We start from the raw sequence: 24,653 nt of genomic DNA on the forward strand, positions 1-24,653 counted from the left end.
GACCCTGTATCGAAATTTAAAGATAGACAGATTGGGTTGGGAGTGTAGCTCAGTGGCATAGTACCTCTGGGTCCAACTCCCAGTACGGGAGGTGAGGGGCTTGGGGGGGGATACAGCTCAAAGTGGGGTTCAGAGAGAAATTTACAGCATTAAAAGTTTACACAAAGAGAGAACACTTATTCTGTTTTATGCACTGAAGTGTTTCCTGATTCAAGAACTGAAAATAAAGCCAATGAAGATCTTAACATAAAAGGTTTACATCAAGAAATAAAACTATAACAAGCACTGCTTCAGAAGAATACCAAAGGAATAGATTAAGTCCGTTAATTCTAAAGTATATACCAAAGATTAGAACTACCCAAATTTCTAAAAGTATACCCATCCAGACTTTATTTTGCAGTGAAAAAGTTACTAGAGAAGGTAAAAGTTTGAGTTACAAATTAAACATCATAAGATTAAAGACATGTGGCAGCCCTGTCACAAAAATACTATTAATATTATGGCATATCCTTTCTATATGAGAACTCTGAAACTGCTCTATTGACTACATCATCTTACGGTCAATGATAACAAAATAGCCCATGTGTCCTTCAGGTGATAAACTGAATAATAAACAGCTAGCAAAAAGAAAAGTGGGAAGAAGGTGCCAATATTTCTGTTTAGAAAATACCAAGTAAGTAAATTTATAAAGATCAAGCCATCCAATCCTGACAACAGTAGAGTTAACAAGTTTCCACTACAAAATATCTGCAAATCCTGCCTATATCAAACACATTTTCATAAAACAAGAGAAATTCCTTTGGACCCAAAACAAAAAGGAACTGAAAACCAGAGCAGATAAACAGGTTTTCATTGTACTTTGGAAATGACAGGGATGGGGGAAATACAACCAAAGAGTTTGCATTTGTAACAGCCATGCTGGGGACCGAAGAGGAGGTTCCAGGTCTTTGGGAAACAGAATGTTGGAACTAAGCCCTTTGCCTGAAACCTAGAAAGGACTATAGTTTTAATAAGGATCACCTAGGAAACAGAATCTGCTCATTGGCACAAAGTGATCCTAAGGAAGCTTCTGACTGGCCTTGTGTGTCATTCAGCTTTGGGAATCCATATTTACATAAGAAGTGGTCAAGGTTACTAACAGCAAATGTAGTAACTGAAGGTACAAATCCTTTCATGGGACCTTTCAGAATTCCCACCAATAAAGACCTACTGGATACTAGATAATAATTCTAAATAATGAAATAATTTAGAAACATTAAGTAACATGAAAATTATCCACATATTTTAATAAGGGTTAACAGACACAAAGCCAAACTGAACCCACAAATTTTCAGAATATAAAATAATTCTGACAGGATTAAAATTACTGTTTTGTTTTGTTTTTTAATGAGAAAAAGAACAGTTACCATAAATCAAGGATCAAAAGTCTGCACTAACATTTTTACCAGTAAAAGGGTGAGAAAAATAAAAGGTGGTAAGTTTTAAGTTTGACCTAAAAATTTATCCTTTTATTGCAATTAGTCATAATGATTTTTCTTAAGTGAAAAACAGATTTGTTTTCTCAGTCCTTTCAGGATAAAAGTTTCTAGTGTACATGATACACCTCTGCACATCTTTTTTCATATCTCTGACTTAACACATGCTACTTAATAAAACCTCTCCTGACCCCAATTTTCTTTTCCTGGTAAACCTCCATTTATCTTTCAAGCCTCAGTTTAATTCCTATGGAACAAATACAAAGAGTTTTTCTATCTAAGCCTCAACTGATAGTGATAATTTAATGCAAAAAAACTTCCTAAAGTATATAAACAGATGTAAAGAATACCAAGCTTCAGAGAAAACATGTGCTACAATCTTAATCTCCTCTCCGTCTCTTCCTTTAAAATAAAACTCCTTGAAAATTTACTATATATGTTGCCTCTAGGTTTTTCTCCTTTCATCTCTTGAATTGTCAGCTAAGGGGTTGAAAGTATAGCTCAGTGGTAATGAGCTTGCCTAGCACACACAAAGCCCTGGGTTTGATCCCCCAGCACAGTGGTGGGCGTCGGGATAGGGAAGTGGAGAATAACAGACAAAACTAAAGGTAACTAGAACCTGTTACATGATTCCAATGAATACTGGTTTGGTCTGTAGTGCTAATATCATTTTTCTAAGCAGAGCAGATGGGTGATAGTATGACCCATTAATTAAACCTTTAAACATTTAAAGAATTCACCACTTTTTTAAAGGGAAGGTTTTTTTTTTTTTTTTTGGTTCAAATATTTTGGGAATCTAAGAAAGAAGGGGAAAGGAAAATGACTTGAAGAGATTCTGTGGTGGGAAAATGTGTACCAGGTAAAAAGGAGAAATGATTTTTCTACCCATACTTTCCCCCAATTTACATGGCTCCTACTGTTTTTCATTTTAATAAATAATCTCTCACCAACAAATGAATTAAAAACCAACGCTCAATAAAATAACTGGCTACCTCTTTTTGGTTCAAGTGAGCCTGGGCAGCCTAAGGAGACCCTATCTCAAAAAATAAAAAGGGCTGGAGATGTAGATCAGGGGTAAAGCACCCTTGGGTTCAAACCCTAGTACCAAAAACAGCAATAACAAACTACCTATTCCCAGAAAAGACATGCATTTTCCTTCCTTTTATTAGTTTCTCTCCCTCATTTCTATCCTCCCTCTCAAACTCCTGAACCTTGTAAAGAAGCTAATTTGTGAGCAGAGTTCCTGCTTCTCAATTCTTTGGCCACAGAACAAAAGCTTTTTTTTTTTTTTTTTCTTTTTTTCTCTTGTCATTGTGTTTCAAGTCATTGGTTTTACTGAGCCGCATCGGAACCAAATCTTTTGTCAATTACATTCCTAATAAACTCTTAAACTTCTTCTGGAGACCATCAGTCTTCTCCCCTCTCTCCCTTTATAGTAAAAATCCTTGAAAATTTACTATACATGTTGCCTCTAGGTTTTTCTCCTCCCATCTCTTGAAAAATTATAATCAGGTTTTGTTGCTGTCAACAATCTTCAAGTTCCTAAATCCAAGAGTCACTTCTTTTTATCTTTTTTTTTTTTTTTTTTTTTTTAAACTGGGGCACGAAGGGGGAGTGTTGGAGATTGAATCCAGGGCCAAATGCACAAGTAAGCATGCACTTTATCACTAAGCCAGACCCTGAGATACCAATAGCCATTTGTTGTTGTTGTTGTTGTTTTATTTGTTCTGAGATACCAGTGATTGAAAAGGGTGCTATACCACTGAGTTATAGCCCCAACCCTTTTTCATCTTTTATTTTGAGATGGGGTCTTACCAAGTTGCAGAGGCTGGCCTTGAACTACAATTCAGTCTTCTCAGCAGTCAGGGCTGCAGTCATTTCTAAGACCTCATCTGAGTCAACATAATTAAGAGTAAGCTGAAGCTGTTCTTCATTCCTTTTTTTTTAAAACTGTAGATGGACACAATATCCTTATTATATCATTTATTTTTACGTGGTGCTGAGGATCAAACACAGTGCCCCACAGGTCCAAGCAAGTGCTCTACCACAGAGCCACCACCCCAGGCCTGTTCCTCATTCCATTGTGAACACTCTTCTGGTTTTCCTACTTTTCATGCCATTTTTCAAACTTAATTGCCAATTTCCCTTCATCTCTCTGACCCCTAAAAATTGGGAATGAACTTCTCTGTTCTATCTTCACTTCCTTATTCTCCCTGGTAGGGATTTTTCCTACTTTCATTGATTTTAATTCCACATGCCCTCTCTTATAGCCCAGATCTCTCCCCTAAACTCCAAACTCAAGACACTATATTTCCAAATCCCATCACTCACAAAGACTAAAAGCAAAAATACTTTAAAATGGCCCAGGCAGTACTGATGCATTCTGCTCATCTCCCCTTTCTGCACTGTCCTCAACATTATTATTTTGATTCAGTTAACTCTATTGGCTTCTTTCTTGTTGTTCCATATGTCAGGCAGTTTGTCACCTCAGGACTTTTGCACATACTGTTCCAGGCATGGAATATTCTTTTCTATTATGGCTCTTTCCCCCTAGTTACTGGGTCCTAAATTGCAACATTTTTCCATGTTTCCTGCCTATTGTCCACTGATTCCTGTTCCTGGTTCTTTACATTTTAACATTTCCTCATTTCTTTTTCAAACTTTATTTATTTATTTATTTGGTATAGATGGACACAATACCTTTATTTTATTTATTTATTTTTATGTGGTGTTGAGGACCGAACCCAGTGCCACACACATGCTAGGCCAAGTGCACTACCACCGAGTCATAACCCCAGTCCACATTTCTTTATTTCTGAATCTAGTCTCCCTTGGCAAAATATAAGTTCCAAAGATTAATTTTTTAAAACATATTTAAGTCATTCAAATTCTCAGCCCCAGAGCTATGCCCAATATATAACATGTAGTGTATGTTATATATCTGTTTTATGGAGAAAGTGAAAGTATTTCTGAAGAGAGAAAAACAGAATTTCACCAGTAAATGAAACTCACCATTTGACAAGCGCCCTTATCGACTTTGCTTCCAATTAGTTTTTTAGAGCCTTGGGCCAGAGACTCCAATGAGATACCAAAACATGGAAAAACAAAAACAAAACAAGAAACAGGGGCAGTTAAAAAGTATATCATTTCTCCATGGGCATGTGGTGCACACCTGTAATCCCAGCAGTTCAGGAGGCTGAGGCAGGAGGATGGCTAGTTCAAAGTCAGCCTCAGCAAAAGCAAGGTTCTAAGCAACTCTGTGAGACCCTGTCTTTAAATAAAATAAAAATAGGAATGGGGATATGACTCAGTGGCCAAATGCCCCTGAGTTCAATCCCCGTTACCCACCTCCAAAATAAAAAAAAAGTTTAAAAAATTTAAAAAGCGTATCATTTATTTTTTCAGAATAAATGATTTTTTTTAATGGGGGGGGGACACAAAAATAAAAAAGGCTGAACCAGAAAACGCCTAAAGATTTTTTAAATGGCAAAAATATTATAGTCAACAGAAAGGTTACAAGAAAAAATTCAGATCTCTCAGAAAATATGATGAAGTGACAAGGAATAGAATATTTGTGAAAGATAAAATTAGAAAATCAAACCAGGAGGTCTGACATCGAACACAAACACTGAGAAAGAAACAGAAAATAACATTCAGAAAATAATGAAAGAAGTTATGCATGAAAACTTAACAAATACAAAGGAATCTGTTTTTTTCATTAAAAGACCCATCAAGGGGCTGGGGATATAGCTCAGTTGGTAGAGTGCTAGCCTCGCATGCACAAGGCCCTGGGTTCAATCCCCAGCACCACAATAAATAATAAATAAATAATCTACCAACTACGTAGTGTAATGAATAAAATAAAGTCTATACCAAGGCACATTAAAGTGACATTTCAGAACACCTGACTTCTGTTACCTGTTAAACTAATAGAAATCAAAATTAGTTAACAGAGAAGGAAGTATGTTTATAAGTATATTTTCTCCACTACTTATACACTTAAATTTGGTCATCGTAGTCTATGAATAAAACTACTTAAATTTCTTGGATGTCCCCAGGTTTCCTCTCCACAATCATTCCTCCCGTTTTCCTCCTGTAGCCACAAACACAACTTTTACAGCTCTGACTTTTTAAATAAGTAAACAGCTTTGTTACATCAGCATGTACTTGCCTTACCCCCACATATCCCACATGCACACAACCATCTACATATGGAAATTTTTTAGTTAAAGACAGAGAGTAGAAAAGCTGATGATAAAATTTAGGGATCATCCAAATATGGTGGTGCACGCCTGTAATTCCAGTGGCTCAGGAGGCTGAGGCAGAAGGATTACAAGTTCAAAGCCAGCCTCAGCAACTTAACAAGGCCCTAAGCAACTCAGTGAGCCCTGTCTCAAAATAAAAAAATAGAAAGAGCTAGGGATGTGGCTCAGTGGTTAAGCACCTCTGGATTCAATTCCTGGTGCCAAAAATAAATAAATAAATAAATAAATAAATAAATAAATAAATAAATAAATAAAATAAAATAAAATAAAATAAAATAAAATTAGGGATCAGAGTAAAACAAAAAACTCATCTGCCCAGAGAAGTCAGGAAAACCTGTAAGTGTAATTAGTTTCTTTAGTAACGGTATCATTTGCCAAATTACTGCAATCACAGAATTTGATCCAACGTGATTTTTTTACAGTTTTGTTTGTGTAAAAACACAAAATGAATTCCCACTTTTGACAGACTGCTGAGACTCAAAGCTCAAGATTAATTCAATTACTGCAGTCAAATCATTCATCAATTTTCAGCTACTCAATAAACAGTATTAGACAACATAAATGACTTAATGATGTTGCACAAGCACCATCCAGTGGCAACAGGAGTTAATTGCAACCTCTACCCTATAAACAGGTATTTCACACATCTTGGCTTCCGATGACACATAAATAACACAGGAATTAATGTAGGCCAAACGACCTATATTCTTATCAAGTGAGGCCCTCAGTTCAATCCACAATACACCCCCCAGAAGATTAAAATAAAAATCAAAAGCAGCAGGATAGTACCAACAGTCCTATTTGCTAAATAATAGTAAGTATGCTAAACCTATCATGCATTTCAGTCGTAAAAATTCTGAAACAGTACTAATATGCCTATTTCATAAACACAACATTAGAGATAGTCGACCTAAGGTCACAGGATAAATGAGTAGATGAACCAGGATTCAATTTGATGTTTGATTCCTACCATATATGCTCTTAACCTATACTGTTTCATAACTTCACTTTTTAAGGTAAAATTCACATAAATTGACCATTTCAAAATGAACAATTCAAAACGTTCAATTCCGACTACCTCTATTTAGTTCTAAAACCTTTTCATCAACTCAAAAGGAAACTCCATACCCATTAAGCAGCTGCTTTCCATTCTCCCTACCCCTACTCCCACCCCCCGAAACCACCAATATACATTGTTTTTATGAGTTTACCCTTTTGCAGACATTTTACTGAAAGAGTACAATATATGAACTTTCATGTCTGGTTTCTTTCACTTAGCGTATTTTCAAGACCCATCTACATTTATGTGGCATGTGTAGTACTGAGTAATAATATGATTGAGTAATAATACACTGTATGCACATAAAATGATTTGATTATCCACTCATCTACTGGTGGACTATTGGGCTGTTTCCCCTTTTTAGCCACCCCGCCCATACCCCATGGCAATACTGGGATTGAACCTAGGGGCACTCTGCCATGGAGTGACATCCCAACACTTTATTTTTAGACAGGGTCACTAAGTTGCCAAGGCAGGATTTAAACTTGTGATCCTCCTGCCTCACCACCCCCATGTAACTAGGATTACAAACATGCACCACCATACCTGGGGGTGTTTTTTTGTTTGTTTTAAATAGCCATACTAGTGAGTATGAAGTTGTATCTTAACTGGCTTTTTATTTAATTTCCTTACTGTTTCATGATGTTTAGCACTCTTCATGTGTTTATAGACCATTTGTATATGATCTCTGGTGAAAGTTCATTCAAGTCCTTCATCCATTTCTTAATTAGGTTGTCTTGTGGAGTCATTAGAGTTCTTTGTATATTCAGGACACTTGGTATCCCTTATTAGCTATATGTTGCAAATATGTTCTTCCATTCTATAGGCTGTCTTTTCACTCTCTTGATATGTGTCCTATGAAGTACAAGTCTTTTTTTTTTAATTTTGATAAAGTCCAATTAATTATCCTTCCTTTTGCTACATGCCATAACTCCACTGATTTTCATTTTTGAAATGCCTGAGGTGGAAGTTGTTCTTGGATATTGACAAATCCCTAACAATAGAAGCAAAGCTAAATTCAAAATTTGCCAACTACAGCTAAGATCTGTAAAAGAGGGATAATACAAGCATTTCTACTACAATATAATGTTTTTTAAAAACAACTCTTTAAAAAAAATTTTTTTTTAGTTGTAGATGGACACAATACCTTAATTTATTTACATGCCGTGCTGAGAATCGAACTCAGTGCCTCACACATGCTAGGTAAGTGCTCCACCACTGAGTCACAACTCCAGGTCTAAATAACTCTTTTGTTCTGTAAAATTCACATTAATAATAACAAAGCTTATGAGAAAAATTAGGGTTGAGGTATACCACTCAAGCAATTTTGTTCAGGACACTAAAAAAAACACTAGCACTATTAAAAAGTAATGTTCATTTCTTAATAAAGAAACAATGAGAGGAAGTGTCAAATTTTATGCTTAAAAAAAGTGAAGGAACGTTCATGAAAAGGGATGTAAGGAAGGTCTGAAACTGCAGAATTATGAAAGGAAGAGTAAAATGTACAAAGATAATATATTTTAGAACTTCACAAACTTTCCTTGACTGTGTCAAGGGCAAGAATGAAGAGTCAGATTAGCTTCTCATACTTCTATATTCCTCTGGAACACACTGTAGTGTACTTAATATAATGTGTTAGAGGGAAGCACATATGACTCAGTGTGGCTTCTTCATTATTCTGATAATCATTCTCTTATATAACAAGTAGCTGTAAGCTACATAATATATTTCAGCATAATATACCACACTTACTATATACATCAAAAAGCAGACAAAATTCTTCTGTTAAGGGAACTTACATTCAGGAGAGGGCTCCTCCCTGGAAAATAAAATCTTGATGTCAGTAGTGATAAATGCTATGAACAGGAACTGGAGGGAAAGCTTATTTTTATGTAAGGAAAATAGGAGGTAAGGAATTTAAATGACATGGGTATCTGGGGAGAGTATTCCAGGCAGAGAAAACATCAAGTATAAGAGGCTGAGGCAAACATCAAGACATTCATTCACAAGGGGGCCAGGGCTATAGCTCATTTGTAGAGTGTTGCCTACCATGCGAGAAGGCCTAAGTTTGATCTCCAGCATGAGAGAGAGAGAGAGAGAGAGAGAGAGAAAAGAACACAAACATGAGGATTTTAAACAGAGCGATGTGAGCCTTCTATTCCATGAACATGGTATATAGCTTTATTTGGGTCATGTTTCATTCTCTTAGCAATATTTTATAATTTTAAGAATCTAGATCTTGCATGAGTTTATTAAATTTACCTATCTCGTTTTCATTTTTTGGATGTAGTTCTAAAGGATTTTTAAGTTTCATTTTACAGTTGCTAAATTTAAAAATGCAATTGATTTTTGTATATTGATCTTGTGTCCTACAACCTTGCTATATTCACTTATTCTAACTGCCCTTTTAGCAGGGAGATAGAATTTCTTAGGATTTTCTATATATATAACCAACCACATAGTAAATAAAGACACTTTTTTACATCTTCCTTTCAAACTTTTATGACATTTCTTTCTTGGTTTATTTACTAGCTACAATCCCTCATGTTATTTTCTGTTTGGTCTTAGAAAGCATTAATCTGAAAATTTTACTAATGAACAATCATGTTAACTACACTACAGTTAGCAGGCTGGAAAGTATTCTTTGGTTTCTAGTTTCCCCAGTTATCATCATAAGTTGTATTTGTTATAAGTTTTTTACTGTACCTAGCAAGAAGATCAACTAATTTTTCTTCTTTATTCCATTAAAAAGTCAATTACATTGATATTAAATGTGGAATTAAACTTGCATCTAGTCATGATATATTATTGTTTTTATAAGTTCCTGGATATGACTTGAAATTATGTAGTCAAGTATTCTCATGTACATTGTGAACATCTCTATGTTCACTAGGGATGTCACATTTTTTGTCTGAGTGTAGTATCCAATACAAGACCGGTCGCATAAAAAGACTTGCAAAGAGTACCCTTCTGTATTTATTGAAAGGGTTTAAGACTGTATTATTTCTTCCTTAAACATTTTTTTAGAATTCATCAGTGAAGCCACCTGGACCTTACAGTTCCTTTCAGAAAGGTTTTTAATTGACTCAATTTACATATTATTATTACTCAAAGAGGAAAGTTGAAATAACCAACTACACAATTGTGGATTATCTATTTCTCCTTCCAGTTCTGTCAGTTTCTGCTTCAAGTTATTTTGAAATTGTTATTAGACATGTAAATATGACAAATTGATGATTCCTTTTGAAAAGACCCTCTTCACTTCTGGAAACATATGCCTTGTTCTGAAACCCACTTTGTCTAATATTTTTCAGGTTTTGTTTTTGTTTTATGGTGCTGGGGAATTAACCCAGGGCCTTGTTACAATGCTCTACAAATGAACTACACCCTCACATGATATAACATTAATATAACCAACCACCCTGGTTTTTAAAATTTTTTATCAGCTTTAGATATACCTAATTTTGATTATTGGCTGCTCTAAAGTTTATAATATACATCTTTTAACTAGCAGTGTACCATCAAGTGGTATCATACCAATGGTTGTATAATGAACATCACAAGAGTTGTTTTCTTCCTCCTGTCATTGTCTATTTTTCTCCTACAGGTCATACACCTACATTTTACTGCTAAATGCCATAAGTCCTATAAAACACTAATTTTTTTTTTTTTTTTTTTGCTTTAAACAATCATTTTTTTAAACAAAATAAAAATTGACAAAAAAGTATATAGTTCCCCATACAGTCACCATTTCCTGTCCTCTTTGTTCCTTTGTGTAGGTCTGTTTCCATATGAAAGAATTTTCTACAGGTTGAAAAACTTCCTGTAACATTTATTATGAACACAGATTAAAAAACAAAAACAAACTTACCTCAGCATTTGTTTGGAAAATGTACTTATTTTACCTTTTTTTTTGGGGGGGGGGGGAAACATTTGTTAGGACTGAATCCTATATTTATTTTTGCCTTTCAGAATTTTAAAAATGTTGTTCATTATCTTCTGACTTGTATTGTTTCTTTTATTTTTTGTGAATATAGTTTCTTTTATGCAGTAATTTTACAGAAAAGTTGTTAAGAACAGTTCAGGTATGCCTTCTGTTCAACTTCCAATGTTAATTTATGTAACTGTAGTACTTTAATCATAAACAGGAAGAAAACATTGGTATAGTAAAATTAATTAAACTAAAAATCAAATTAATTCACCAGCTTTTGTTTTTTTTCCCAGGATCCAATTTAGGTTCCCATAGGCTTTTAGTTATCAAATCTCCTGAGTCTCCTCCAATCTAAGACAATCCCTTATTCTTTCATTGTCTTTCATGACTTTGATACATAATGAAAAATACTAGTCCAGCATTTTATTTTCCTTAGTTTGGGTTCTGATGTCTTCTCATAATCAGATTAAGTTTTTGCTACAGTGTGGAGGTGGTGGTGGGGTCCCTACTCACAAATGTGATGCTTTGCCTTTCTCAGCGCACTGAATATTGCCTGAAAAAATTATTAGTGTACTATAGTTCTCATTCATTTTACACTTAATAACTGAAATTCTTCTTTTGAGATTTATCCTTTCTAAAGCAAAGTGCAAACTGAGAATGGTGGCACACAACTGTAATCCCAGTGGCTCAGGAGGCTGAGTAAGGAGGATCATAAATTCAAAGCCAGCCTCAACTAATCCAGCTAATCAAGAGGCTGAGGCAAGAGGAATGCAAATTCATGGCAAGCAAGGACGACACAGCAAGACCCTGACTCAGAAAAATAGAGACTGTTCCTTCTACTCCATTTACTTTTTTATTCATTCAGTTATTTATTTTCACCAGTATGGACTCGTGAATTTATTATCCTGGATATAATACCAATAGTACCATAAATTATTTCATTGCACCTTGGCCAACAGAAGCTCTATCAGGTTGGTCCCTGTGTCCTTCCAACATGTCTACCCTTTTCTAGCATCACAACCTATTTCAGAATAACCTTTTATTTCTCCTACCCCAGTTCTGGAAACAACAAGTTCTTCAGGGAGCCCTGGATCCTTTTATTAAAGAGTTGTATTTAGAGTCCAAGATCTGGGCATAAATGCGCACACTGTTACCGTAGTGTCACTGCTTCTACGCCTTCCTTCCCTGTGGACAGAGCTAGAAAATGTATTTATGTATACTAACCAATGCACATGACATTTACATTTCCATAACTACCTGTTCTGTATACACTATTTATAACCATGAATTCATAATGATCCTTCCAATTTCAAACCAACAACAGAGTTCACTCCTGCATTCCTACTCTTTTAGAAACTTTAACAATAGCCACGTGGCTCTCGTTATCTAAAACTTACATATATACATTTTATTCTAGCATTTATGTACACATATTGATACACATAAAATACATACGTGTGTGTGTGTAGTTTCAGAATTGCTAATTCATACACCTATGAGAAACCAGATTTACTAACTAGAATAAAGTACTTGTTTACTGTTCTTTTTATCTTTGGCCTTACAACATCTGTTTTCTAAAGTACTTTGATTACTATTGTGATGGTTTGGGGTTTTTTATATTTTTTATTTTACTTTCTTGAAATAGGGTCTCACTATGGGACCCAGGCAGACCTTGAACCTGTGATCCCCCTTGTGAATACCTGGGATTACAGGTGTGCACCACCAAGACTGGCTCTTGTGATGGTTAATCTTGGTTTTCAACTTGATATAGAGATTCCAAAAAGGTAACTGATAAACACACATCTGGGTGTGTCTGTGAAGGTGTTTCCATGTGGATCAGCAACTGAGAGGGAAGACTTGCCCTGAATGCAGGCAGCACCATCAAGGTTGAAGAAGATGGTTATGTTTTTGGTGATGAGTTCAGATGCCAGAAAACGGACTTACTCCAGGGACTTTCCAGATCTTCAGTCTCAGAATGGGACTGTAACATAAGTCACTCTTGTTCTGAGGCATCAAGCTTTCTTAGACTGAGTGGCTACAGGTTTCCCCAGCTCTCTGATCATCTAAGTCAATGTAATAAATCCCTTTTATAATTATATGTACATTCTATTGGTTCTATTCCTCTAGAGAACTCTGATTAACAAAGTAATTTTCTTCTCCCTCCATGTGATTATGTACACTATATGTACTTTCCATGTGGTTATTGTATTACAAATGAACACAAATTTACAATATTTTGCTGGCTTACACTTTTTTTGACTGTCAACAGTTGTTCTTATAATTGTTCCTCTGAATATAACACCATTCCTTTGTGTCTCTGGCTTTCAGTAATATGATTAGGATGTATTTCAGTGTGGTTTTCTTTTCTATCCCACCTAGGTTCATTGGGTCTATGGGCTTAGAGTTTTCTTCATAGTTGTAAACTTATCAGCCATTATCTTTCTTCTGTAAATACCTCTTTCTTTTCTTGGACTCCAACTAAATATGTTAGATCATATGATATTGTCTCATGTACCACTGAGGTTCAATTGTTTTCATCATTTTTCCTTCCCCGTTTTTCAGTCTGGATAGTTTCTATTACCCTCTATCACTAAACTTTTTTTTTTTTTTTTTAATACTGGGGATTGAACTCAGGGGCACTCAACCACTGGGCCACATCCCCAGTCCTTTCTGGCATTTTATTTACAGACAGGGTCTCACTGAGTTGTTTAGTGCCTCACTTTTGCTGAGGCTGGCTTTGAACTTGCGATCCTCCTGCCTCAGTCTCCCAAAACATTGGTATTATAGGTTGAGCTGCTGCAACCCACTGACACTAATCTGTTTGTTTTTAGTTGTAGATGGATACAATACTTTTTTTTTTTTTTTTTTTTTTTTTGGCGGTGCTGGGATTGAACACAGGGCCTTGTGCTTATGAGGCAAGCACGCTACCAACTGAGCTATATCCCCAGTCCCTATATGGACATTTTAAATGTTGGCTTTTGTCCAGGTAGAGAAACTGAGATCTGGCTTAATCTTTTTCTTCATTTCTGTAGTATTGGGGAATCAAACCCAGGGCCTCCCACAAAGTAGGCTAGTGTTCTACTTCTGTGCTACATTCCCCTGCCCTACTTAATTTTTTTCTTTTCTTTCTTATTTTGGCGGTAATGGGTACTGGATCCAGAGGCACTCTACCACTGAGCTATACCCCCAGTCATTTTTATTCTTTGAGACAAGGTCTCTCTAAATTGCCCAGGCTGGCCTCAAAATTTCCATTCTTCTGCCTCAGCCTCCTGCATAGCTGGGATTACAGGTGTGCACGAACCTGGCTTCTACCTTCATTTTTTTACAGAAAATAGTTATTTCATTTGTTGTTTTTAGGTATACTTGATAGCAGAGTGTACTTTGACATATTATTTATAGCTGCCTTCATTTTTGAGATTTGTTTTTCACCTCCCATCAATACAAACATACTTTAGAGGGTAAGGTTAATAGTCTTTTCTCTAATTACTGCAGACCCACTGCTAAAGATCATCCTTCCTAGGGTCTCTTCCAAATGATTCAGTATTTAAGGAAGTCTCTCTACTCAACAGGGTTGATGGTCTCCCAACCCATTATGAATTCCAATACTTGTACCAGCTTGACAGTTATCTGCCTGCCCCATAAAGCCTCACCTAGCTTAGTATCAGTCAAAGACAAAAGGGACCCTTCTGCAGATTTCTGAGTCTGTGTAATTTCATCTTTTATGGTAGCCGACCCTGAAATTCCAGTCTCCCTATCCTGCTTCTATGCTGATTTCTATCCCTTGGTCCAGTAAGACTGCCCTTCTCTGCTTGGATCCTGCACTGGGTTTCAGAAAAAAACCCAGGGAGATACAGGGCCTCTTTTCCTTCTCTTTCCAGACTATTACCAAATATTAAAAGACAATTATCTCATGTGTTTCCTTAAGTTTCCTATCTCTTTGTGGCCAGAGGGCTAGTATAGTTTTAGTTACTTTGTAACAGTCAGAAGTCCTCCAAAGCTTTGTTGTCAGTCTGGAGGTGTGGCTCAGTTGTAGAGCGTGTGCCTAGCATGAGAGTGCCTTGGTTCTATTACCCTGCACTGCAAAAAATGATAATAAAATTTTAAAAGCTATGTTATCTTTTAAAGTTAAGCAGTCCTTACTCTTTTTTTTTTTTTTTTCCATCTGAGAATGTAATAAAGACTATGGATCCTTTGCCCACTTTGTTCTACCCCAGTGTATACAAATAAAATTTGGAAAAGAATTTCAGGGAGTTCATAGCCTCTGCTATAGCTCCCCTGTCCACTAATGTTCTAGAGGCTATAGTATAGTACTAGTGCATTCTATTATCATTCTTTCAAGGTTTTAGGATAAATTTTTTCATTTACTGATACCTGTTAAAGCTGAAATGAAAGTATTTGAGCCAAGGAATTTTTTTTTTCCTTTTTGATCAAAGAAGACATCCTATTACTATGATGATTATGATAAAGAAAATAGAATAACCCTGGGGAATAGGGAAGGAACAAAAGGAAAAAGCATAACCCTGGGAGGAGGAGGAAAGGGAAGAGAAAGAAAAAAATTGTATAGCCCTGGGTACAAGAGTGCATGCCTGTAATCCCTGGAGTTTGGGAGACTGAGGTAGGAGGATTGTAAGTCTGAGGTCAGCCTGGGCAACTTGGGTTGGCACCCTGGCCCAAAAATAGAAAATAGGCTTATGGATATAGTTTTGTAGTAGAGCACCCCTCGGTTTAATCCTTAATGCCAAAAAATTAAAGATGTGTATGTATATACACACACACACACACACACACTAAATGTTTGTTTGTTTGTTTTTTTCCTTGTATTTCTCAAACTGCTGTTAAAAACTTGCACCCTTTCCTAGGTTACTAGTCCTTAGAGCATAAACCAGTTCTGACAAGCCACTTGCTTGTGAATACATATCACCACAGAAATTGCCCTAGTGCTCTATGTACTAATCAACTAATACCGGTCAATTTAAATGAAGTTGAAAGGGTAAATGGGTTACCTAGCATTTTAGGGTTGATATTTAATGACCAAAAAGTGAACACAAATGTAAGGATTTATTTTTGGATTCTCAATTCTCAGTTCTATTTCAGTGATCTATGTATCTATCTTTATGCTAGTATCACACTGCCTTGATTACTGTAACTTTGTTCCATGTTTTGAAATCGGGAAATTTGAGTATTCCAACTGTTTGTTTTTCATGGTTTTTTTTTTTTTTTTTTTTTTTTTTTTTTTTGGTTGTTCTGGTTCTCTGCATTTCTACATGAATTTTAGGAGCCAACTGTCAATTTCTGCAAATGAGCTAAGATTTTGTTAGGAATCAAACTGTACTTCAATTTGGGTAGTACTGCCATCTGAACAATATTGTCTTCAATCCATGAACACTGGGTATTTATTTAGATGTTTTAAATTACTTTCAACAATATCTTTTAATTTTTATGATGCAAGTCATATTTCTATTAAATATATTCTTAAGTATGAATTCTTTTGATACTACTGTAAATAAATTTTTTATAATTAAACAGTTCATTTTTAGTGTACAGAAACAATATACTATTGTATATTGTTCTTATAATACTTCTATAAACTTTTAAAAATCAAACTATTTTAAAGTATTTTTCTAAATGTTACATATGGTATTGCATTAAAATTATATTACAAATAGAAAAGTCATTCTAATGAAAATTTTCATCCCAGTAAACACAAGAAGCTGAGATTACACATTATTTCATTTGTTTATTTTTATGTGGTGCTGAAGATCAAACCCAGTGTCTCACACATGCAAGGCAAGCACTCTGCCACTGAGCTAGAGCCCCAGCCCCAAGATTACACATTAATATAAAGACTTAGCCAGGTACCAATAATCCCTGCTATTCTGGAGGCTGAGGCAAAAGGATCACAAGTTTGAGTTCAGCCTGAGAAATTAAGAGTGAGACCCTATCTCAGAAATAAAAGAACTAGGGATGTACATCAGAGGTCCTGGGTTCAATTCCCAATATAGTAGCCTTCTCCCAATCCCCACCTTAACACCTGAGAAATGCTAAATGCAGAGATGTAAATTAGAATCAAGAAAAGTTTTGAACGGAGGATGTAGTTCAGTGGTACAGCACTTGCCTAGCATTTGATTCCCAGATGGGGATGAGGAAATTACTTTTTATGCACTAATTTTTTAAATCAATTGCATTTTAAAAAATATTTTTAGATGTTGATAGACCTTTATTTAATTTATATGTGGTGCTGAGAATCGAACCCAGTGGCTCACACATGCTAGGCAAGCGCTCTACCACTGAGCCACAATCCCAGTCCAATTGTTTTTTTTATATGCTAGCAATGAACACATGGATGCTGAAATTAAAAAGGCAATACCATAAATTCTAAAAATGAAGTATGGTAATTAGGTGTGACTCTATCAAAACACATACAGGACTTACATGTTTATATTATACAACACTGATGAAATATATCAAGCTGTTAGGCCTACCATGTTAATGGATTAGAAGATTCAATAAAACAAAGATGCTAAAGTTCCCCAAATTTATACAGGTTTATTATAACTACTAAAATTCCTATAAGAATTGTTATAGATATAAAAAAGCAAAGAAGTTAAAAGAGTTAAACAGTTTTGAGAGTAATCAAGACTGCTCAATTATAAAGCTATAGTAACCAAGACTGTGTGATGTTGACAGGGGAATGAACACATATATGAATGTAATTTTAAAGAGATTTCTCTAATTCATAAAGTTGCTAAGATTTTCAGAAGTAATACAATTATAGAAGACAGCTGGGAAATTATTTGGGAAATCTGGTTAATTTCACAATATCAGTTAATAGAAAATAACGGAAAAGCAAGAGAAGTAACATTACAAGAACAGAAAATAAACACACTTTATACACAAAAGATGTGATACCTTTCTCCCCATGCCAGAATAAGAAATTTTCTCATTTGAAAATTTAAATTTATACCTGTATTTGTAATAAATGAGTATTACTTTAAATATTTGGCATTTGCCATCTACCCCATTTGATACAAATGGAAAAAATAACCAATTTAACAACTATTTCACAAGAATTTTGAAAACCCAAAAGCTGTGAAAAAATAAAACACATCACACTATGTCTGAATTACTCTGAATTCAAAATTAGCATAATAGAAACAAATGCAGCTTTATTTCACAAAAGTCTTACTATTTCTCCAGTGTCTTATGTTTCCAGTGATAGTTTTAAATTTGGCATGCATAGTTAATTCCTTGATTTCCTAATGAATTTTCTCCATTTCCTCAGAACCATAAGATAATTTTACACTGAGCTATATCCCAGTCCTTCGTTTTTTATTTTCTCATTAAGTTGCTGAGGTTTGAAGTGACTTCAAAACTTGCAATTCTCCTGCTCCAGACTCCTGAGTATCTGGCTTTTGTGTGTGCATAGCATCCAGCTTAAAAGGAGAAATAATTTAGTGTAAAAGAACTGATGAAGCAGATTCTGTGGCAAAACCTCAATTGTGCTGAGCTTTGCTGTTGTTTTCACTATGCAAAACCTTGGACGGCTGGGGTATGCTGGAGGGTTGGAACATGTATACAAAAAAGCCATGGATTCCATAACCAGTAACCTCCCCCCCCCCAAAAAAAAAAAAAAAAAAAACGAAAAACTTTGGGGACAGCTTCAAGAACCAAGTGCACTTCAGAAGATGGAAGCACAGCATCAAGAGCAACCCTGCCTTGCTGGGACACATGCCTATAATCCAGCTGCTCAGGAGGCTGAGAGAGGAGGATCACCAGCCTTAGCAAAACAAGGAGGCAAGCAACTCAGTGAGACCCGGCCTCTAAATCAAATAACAAAAAGGGCTGGGGAATGTGGCTCAGTGGTTGAGTGCCCCTAAATTCAATCCCCAGTATCCCCCACACGAAAAAGTAACCTGGCCTTAAATAACTATTATCTTGACTCCTTGACAAAGTTACTTCAATTAAATTTTTTAAAAATAATTTTAATTGTAGATGGACAAATACCTTTATATGTGGTACAGAGGATAGAACCCAGTGCCTCACACTTGCTAGGCAAGCGCTCTACCCCTGAGCTACAATCCTAGCTCTATTCCAATTAAATTTTGATGATCTGTTATATAAACTACACATCAATAAACAAATACTAAAAGTATAATGTTGACATTAAATTCACTTTAGGATTAAGAAAAGTAACACAAAGTCCAGCGACTAAGAAGATGCAGGCAAATATAAGCTTTGGCTGTGCCACATCCCGGCTATGTGGCATTAGGTGAAATGTTAACTTCTCTGGGCCTCTGTTTCCCTCATCTACAGTGAGTATTATAATAACTTTACCTTCAAGTTATGAAAACTAAATCATGTAGAAAACCTAGGATAGTGTTTAGTATATTACAAGTCCACAATTAAGCTACTATCTGAGCTTTGCAATTAAGCCATATAAAGCAGTTAAGCTAAAATTCTCTTGGTTATAGGTACTACCCACTTAGCTATTCAATTTCAGTCTTCTCCTAGACCTATCCTTTGCCATTAGTGATTCAAAATGTCTATCTACGTTTTGGCTTGCCCTTATCTCCTCCTGGTATACCTCTTAGATCTAGCCCAAACTTCATACCAGGTAGTAACGTGATTCTAAAGTCTCCATCTCTGACCTGAATTTACTCAGAACTTGCTTATTTAACACTCTGCTTGCCTTCCACCCCCTCCACATTTTAAGGACATTCAGAACTTTTCACATTTTTCTATATCATTAAAAAGTGAGGCTGTGGTGTAGCTCAGCGGCAGAGCACTTGCCTAGCATTCACAAGGCCCTTGGTTAGATTCCAGCACTGCAAAATAATAATAATAATTTTGAGTTCAGATTCTATCTCTATAGGCCACTAAATCTTCAGAATCCATGACTTGTTGATTAACGGTTTCACATGTATTAAGTATATAATGCTTACAACTTGTAACATCATGACAATTTGTTATTGTTACCAGACTTTTATATCAAACTAATGCTTTGCATTATTTTATTTATAAAATTTTCAGCCATTTAAAATTTCTGCTAATTTACTTGACTCCCCCAAACTTGTACCTCTCCCTCCTCCTCTCTAGCTTTCAGCTCAAATTTTGTTTTTTTCCCCCTCCTTACAAAAAATTCTTTAAAAATATGTGGAACTCTTCATAAATTTGTGTCGTCCTTGCACAGGGGCCATGCTAATCTCTGTGTCATTCCAATTTTAACATATGTGCTGCCGATGCAAGCATCCCCTTTACAAAAATTTCTAAACCTTTCAAGCAATCTGTTCTTAAGCTTGTTTGTAAAAGAGACAAAACATCTGCTTTAAATAAGTGAAGCCTATGTTATTCATTCAGGATGCCACTAACTAGAGCACAAAAACATTTCATTCCAAAAGAGTGGGGGGGTAGAAGAGAGAGATCTTCAAGGGGCATCAGACAATAAATGACTTAAAAGAGATGAGAACTTTACTCGCTTTACTTTTGGCACTAAAGAATGGATGATAATGGTTTACTAAAGAAATATCTACTGTGGGGAAAAGGAGACAGAAAAGGTACTAGTAAAAACTGAACAATCTTCTCTAATTCCTTACCAATATCTCACCTTCAACTGATATTTATCTTAGTATCTTTAACCCTCAGCTTTCCAGGATACCTGTGTTCTCATACAAGTACATCTAGATGCTGCAAAATTTAGAGCCAGCCCTGCCTCTGGAAGAGCTCCAAATTAAACTTAGTCTGTGCTACCAATATACATGGAAGAAGAATCTCTGGCTTTTTCCTAACTTCTTCTTTTAAAAATTTTTTTGTCTTTCTTTTTAGATATACATGACAGTAGAATGTATTTTGACAGCATTATACAAACACGGAGTCTTAACTCTCCATTCTTGTGGTTGTACATGATGTGGAGTTACACTGGTCACATATTCATATATGAACACAGGAAAGTTATGTCAGATTCATTATACTGTCTTTCCTATTCCCATCCTCTCTCCCTTCCCTTCATTGCCCTTTGTCTAATCCAATGAACTTCTATTCTCCACCAGGCCCTTATTATGTATTAGCATCCACATCTCAGGGAGAACATTCAATCTTTGATTTGTTAGGATTGGCTTATTTCACACAGCATGATAGTCTCCAGATCTATCCATTTACTGGCAAATGCCATAATTTCATTCTTCTTTGTGGCTGGGTAATATTCCATTGTGTATATATACCACATTTTCTTTATCTATTATCTGTCAAAGGGCACTTAGGTTGATTCCATAGCTTAGCTATTCTGAATTGAGCTGCTATAAACACTGATGTGGCTACATCACTGTAATGTGCTGATTCTAACTTCTTTGGGTATGTGCTTAGGAGTAGGATAACAGGGTGAGATGGTGGTTCCATTCCAAGTTTTCTGAGGAATCTCCATACTGCTTTCCAGAGTGGTTACACCAATTTGCAGTCCCATCAGCAACGTATGAGGGTACTTTTTCCCAATTTCTTATCTCTTCCAGAGGTCCCTGGCTTTGTTATTAACTAACATTTATACAGTGCTTACTGTATGCCAGATATGTTCCCAAGATTTTACAAACATTAACTCATTTAATTCTCACAGTACTCTTAACAGTTCTATGGATGCCACTAAGGCACAAAGCTAAGGCAAATAGAAGCTCTTCGGGTTTTATGGATGAGACTAAGTTCCTAGGTTAAGCAACTTACCTCAGAACACACAGCTAACAAGTGACAAGACTTGCATTTTAACTCTATCAGTATGATTCCAAAGCCCATGTTCATAATTATGAATGCTACCTTTCCCTTCTTTCAATATTAAAACAAGTCTGAAAGCTTATAGAATGCTCATAAAACAATTTAGAGAAAAGTTCTCCTTTCTTTATAGGACAAATCTAAATTATTTTTATAGAAGGTAAAATGAGAAAGACAGAAAAAATTAAAGGAAGGGGCCGGAACTGGGTGTGGTGGTACACTCCTATAATCCCAGCTATAAGGAAACTGAGACAGAAGGATCACAAAATCTGAGGCTAGCCTGAGCAACTTAGGACTTGAGTAGCAGAGCATGTGTAAGGCACTGTGTTCAATCCACAATACCACATAAATTAAAAGGTGGGTAGGTAGATAGGAGGGAAGGGAAGGAAAGAAAGAAAAGAGGATGGAGAGTCATGAGGATCCAATCTATTATTACGAGTGCTAACACATCCTTTCACTTTACTAGTCCTTCTAAAACTCCCAAGTTACTAATCATTTCTGAAGTCATTTTTCTTCCAAGTCTCTTAAAGGAAAGATGCTCTCTGCTCCCCACCACAAAGACCTTACTGCTGGTGCACAGTTATTTCTCCATACACAGAACTTATAAATCATCTCTTAAATTGTGATAATACACCAATTACACAGACAACCCATATGACTTACTACATACAGCAAATAACTCAGGAGCAGTAGTAAGCCTTAAACCTTACTATTTTTGGGCTGGGGAAACAGCTCAGTCTGTAGAGTGCTTGCCTTGCAAGCAGAGGCCCTGGGTTCAATCCCCAGCACCGCAAAAAAAAAAAAAAAAAAAAAACCCTTACTATTTTTTATTATAGACAGGAAACAAAGACCCAGAGATGAAATCATTAGCCTACTGAGGAAAAAAAAAAAAAATAAAGAAAGAAAAATTACTATTTTTTAAAAAAAATTTTAGTTGTAGGTGAACACAATACCTTTATTTTATTTATTTATTTTTTTTACATGGTGCTGAAGATCGAATCCAATGCCTCACACATTCGAGTCAAGCGCTCTACCACTGAGCCATAACCCCAGCACCAGAAATAGCAGTATTAACAAACATAGTTTTCTTTCTCTAATCCAAGGTTCTGTCTACCATTTACACTATCAAAAGGTTGCTACAGAGCCAAGTGCAGTGGTACACTCATGTAATCCCAGCAACCTAAGAGGCTGAAGCAAGAGGATCACAAGTTCAAGGTCAGACTAGGCAATGTACTGAGATCCTTATTTCAAAATAAAAAGTTTGTTTAAAGGACTGGGGATGTACCTCAGTGGTAGAAGGACCCTGATTTCAATACCCAATCCCCATAACCACCAAAAATAATAATAATAATAATAATTGTCACTAAAGAATACAAAACATATATATCATATATAAAATCCCCTGAGATTGGCTAGACCCTTAATTTCTTTATCCCATAACATTCACCACAAACCTGCAGTCTCTTTCTACTCTTTGGGCTACAGGATGATGATGAAAGACAAATCTGACAAGTCCAGACCCTTTTCCAACTCATTCATTTATATCAACTTCCCTCCAGTTATCTTAGTTATCTTATTTGCAAACTTAGAATAAGGAATTGTTTTTCCATATGAGAGGGGACTTATATAATTTAAAAGAAAATCTATTTATAAAAATTTAAAATTAGCTTGATTCCTAATCAAACAGAATTATAATGGCAATATTTTGGTCACATGGACACAAAAGCTGACTAAAACACCCACTTTCCCAACAATGGGTTCTTTCTTAGTGCTAAACAGTAACAAGAATTAGGATTTTATCTTAAATTTTGTTAAGTATAATAAAACAAATGTTTTTATAACTATTAATTTATTTTCAACAAGTTTCCAAATATTTTTCTTTTCCATTAATTTTCTAAAAAAGTTTATTTACTATTTCAGTGGATTCCTTCAGTGATTTTTTTGGTGCCATCATTTTACATATTACCTTTTCATTGTGTATTGGTCTTTCCTGCTGGATTATAAACTGAGTTAATAGGTACCAGTGTAACCTATCTTATTTGCCACCTCCTCCTAAAAGAATATATAACCATGAATAAAATGATCTTAAGCCTGTCATTAAGTTTTCCATCTTATACAACACTTTAAAAGTTTACACCTTGCTCTTAATTTCACAATCATTTGCTTTCTATACCCTATACATGATTTGATCAAAGATGAGCAAGTTTAAAATTTTAAATCATGTGATTTGCCTTCATTTCACCATTCATAATCTAGCCAGTCCTCAAATTCTGTTTCATTCAAAACACACCTTGTAACAAGTCTTTTCTCCACCACCATGCCATCATCTCATGCTTAGATTACCAATGGCCTCCAAGGAGTCTTCCTGATACTTATGTTTCATTCTGCATTCTCTCACCATTCTGATGGTCCTAATAGTGAAAAATGTATAATCTTGCTTAAACTTCTAAACAAAGTCCAAATTCCTTTGCCAGTTATTCACAGCACTCTACTGGTCTGCATATTTAACCTGACTTCTCATTACTCTCAGGGTATAGTATTCTATCAATCTCCCCATTGAAAACCGAGAGCGGTGGTGCACACCTATAATCCCAGCAATTTAGGAGGCTGAGGCAGGAGGATCACAAAGTTCAAAGCCAGCTGCAGCAACTTAGTGAGGCCCTGAGTAACCTAGCAAGACCATCTCAAAATAAAAAATAAAAAGGATTGGGGAGGTGATTCAGTAATTAAGTGCCCCTGGGTCAATCCCAGTTAGCCACCACCACCACCCCTGCCAAGAATGAAAAGAAAAGGAAAGGAAAGGAAGAGAAAAGAAGGAAGGAAGGAAAGAAGGAAGGAAGGAAGGAAGGAAGGAAGGAAGGAAGGAAGTTAGTCCCCCTTTGTTTGTATCAATCCACTACCTGGAAAACCCTCCCTAATTCTTTTCACCCAATAAAACCTTAAGGTTCTGATCATAATCTACCATTTTTAGCTTTCTTCAAAATATTCTACTTCTAATTATTCCCTATGGTGTAATTAAAGCAACTAGGCCAGGAACTGGACACTGGCAGCAACAACAGAATCAAGGACTGACTCAGGGACAGCAGTAGGGGGAGTCCAGCACAATGGCAGTAGCACAACATTTCACCCGTAGCAGCATTGAGAACAGTTCTTTTTCTTCTTCTTCTTCA

At 35.7% G+C, this 24,653-nt stretch overlaps 1 protein-coding gene and 1 non-coding gene across 2 annotated transcripts in view; both read right to left on the reverse strand.

The window, feature by feature from the left end:
* Positions 1–24,653, reverse strand: part of Rab10 (RAB10, member RAS oncogene family) — an 85,845-nt gene that overhangs the window by 28,300 nt on the left and 32,892 nt on the right. The window lies entirely within an intron of this gene.
* On the reverse strand, positions 19,877–19,980 carry LOC124963789 (U6 spliceosomal RNA). Its single transcript, XR_007104824.1, has one exon. It is a non-coding gene; the product is annotated as a U6 spliceosomal RNA (small nuclear RNA).

The sequence above is a fragment of the Sciurus carolinensis genome, chromosome 13 (genome assembly GCF_902686445.1).
Source record: "Sciurus carolinensis chromosome 13, mSciCar1.2, whole genome shotgun sequence".
Taxonomy (NCBI): domain Eukaryota; kingdom Metazoa; phylum Chordata; class Mammalia; order Rodentia; family Sciuridae; genus Sciurus; species Sciurus carolinensis.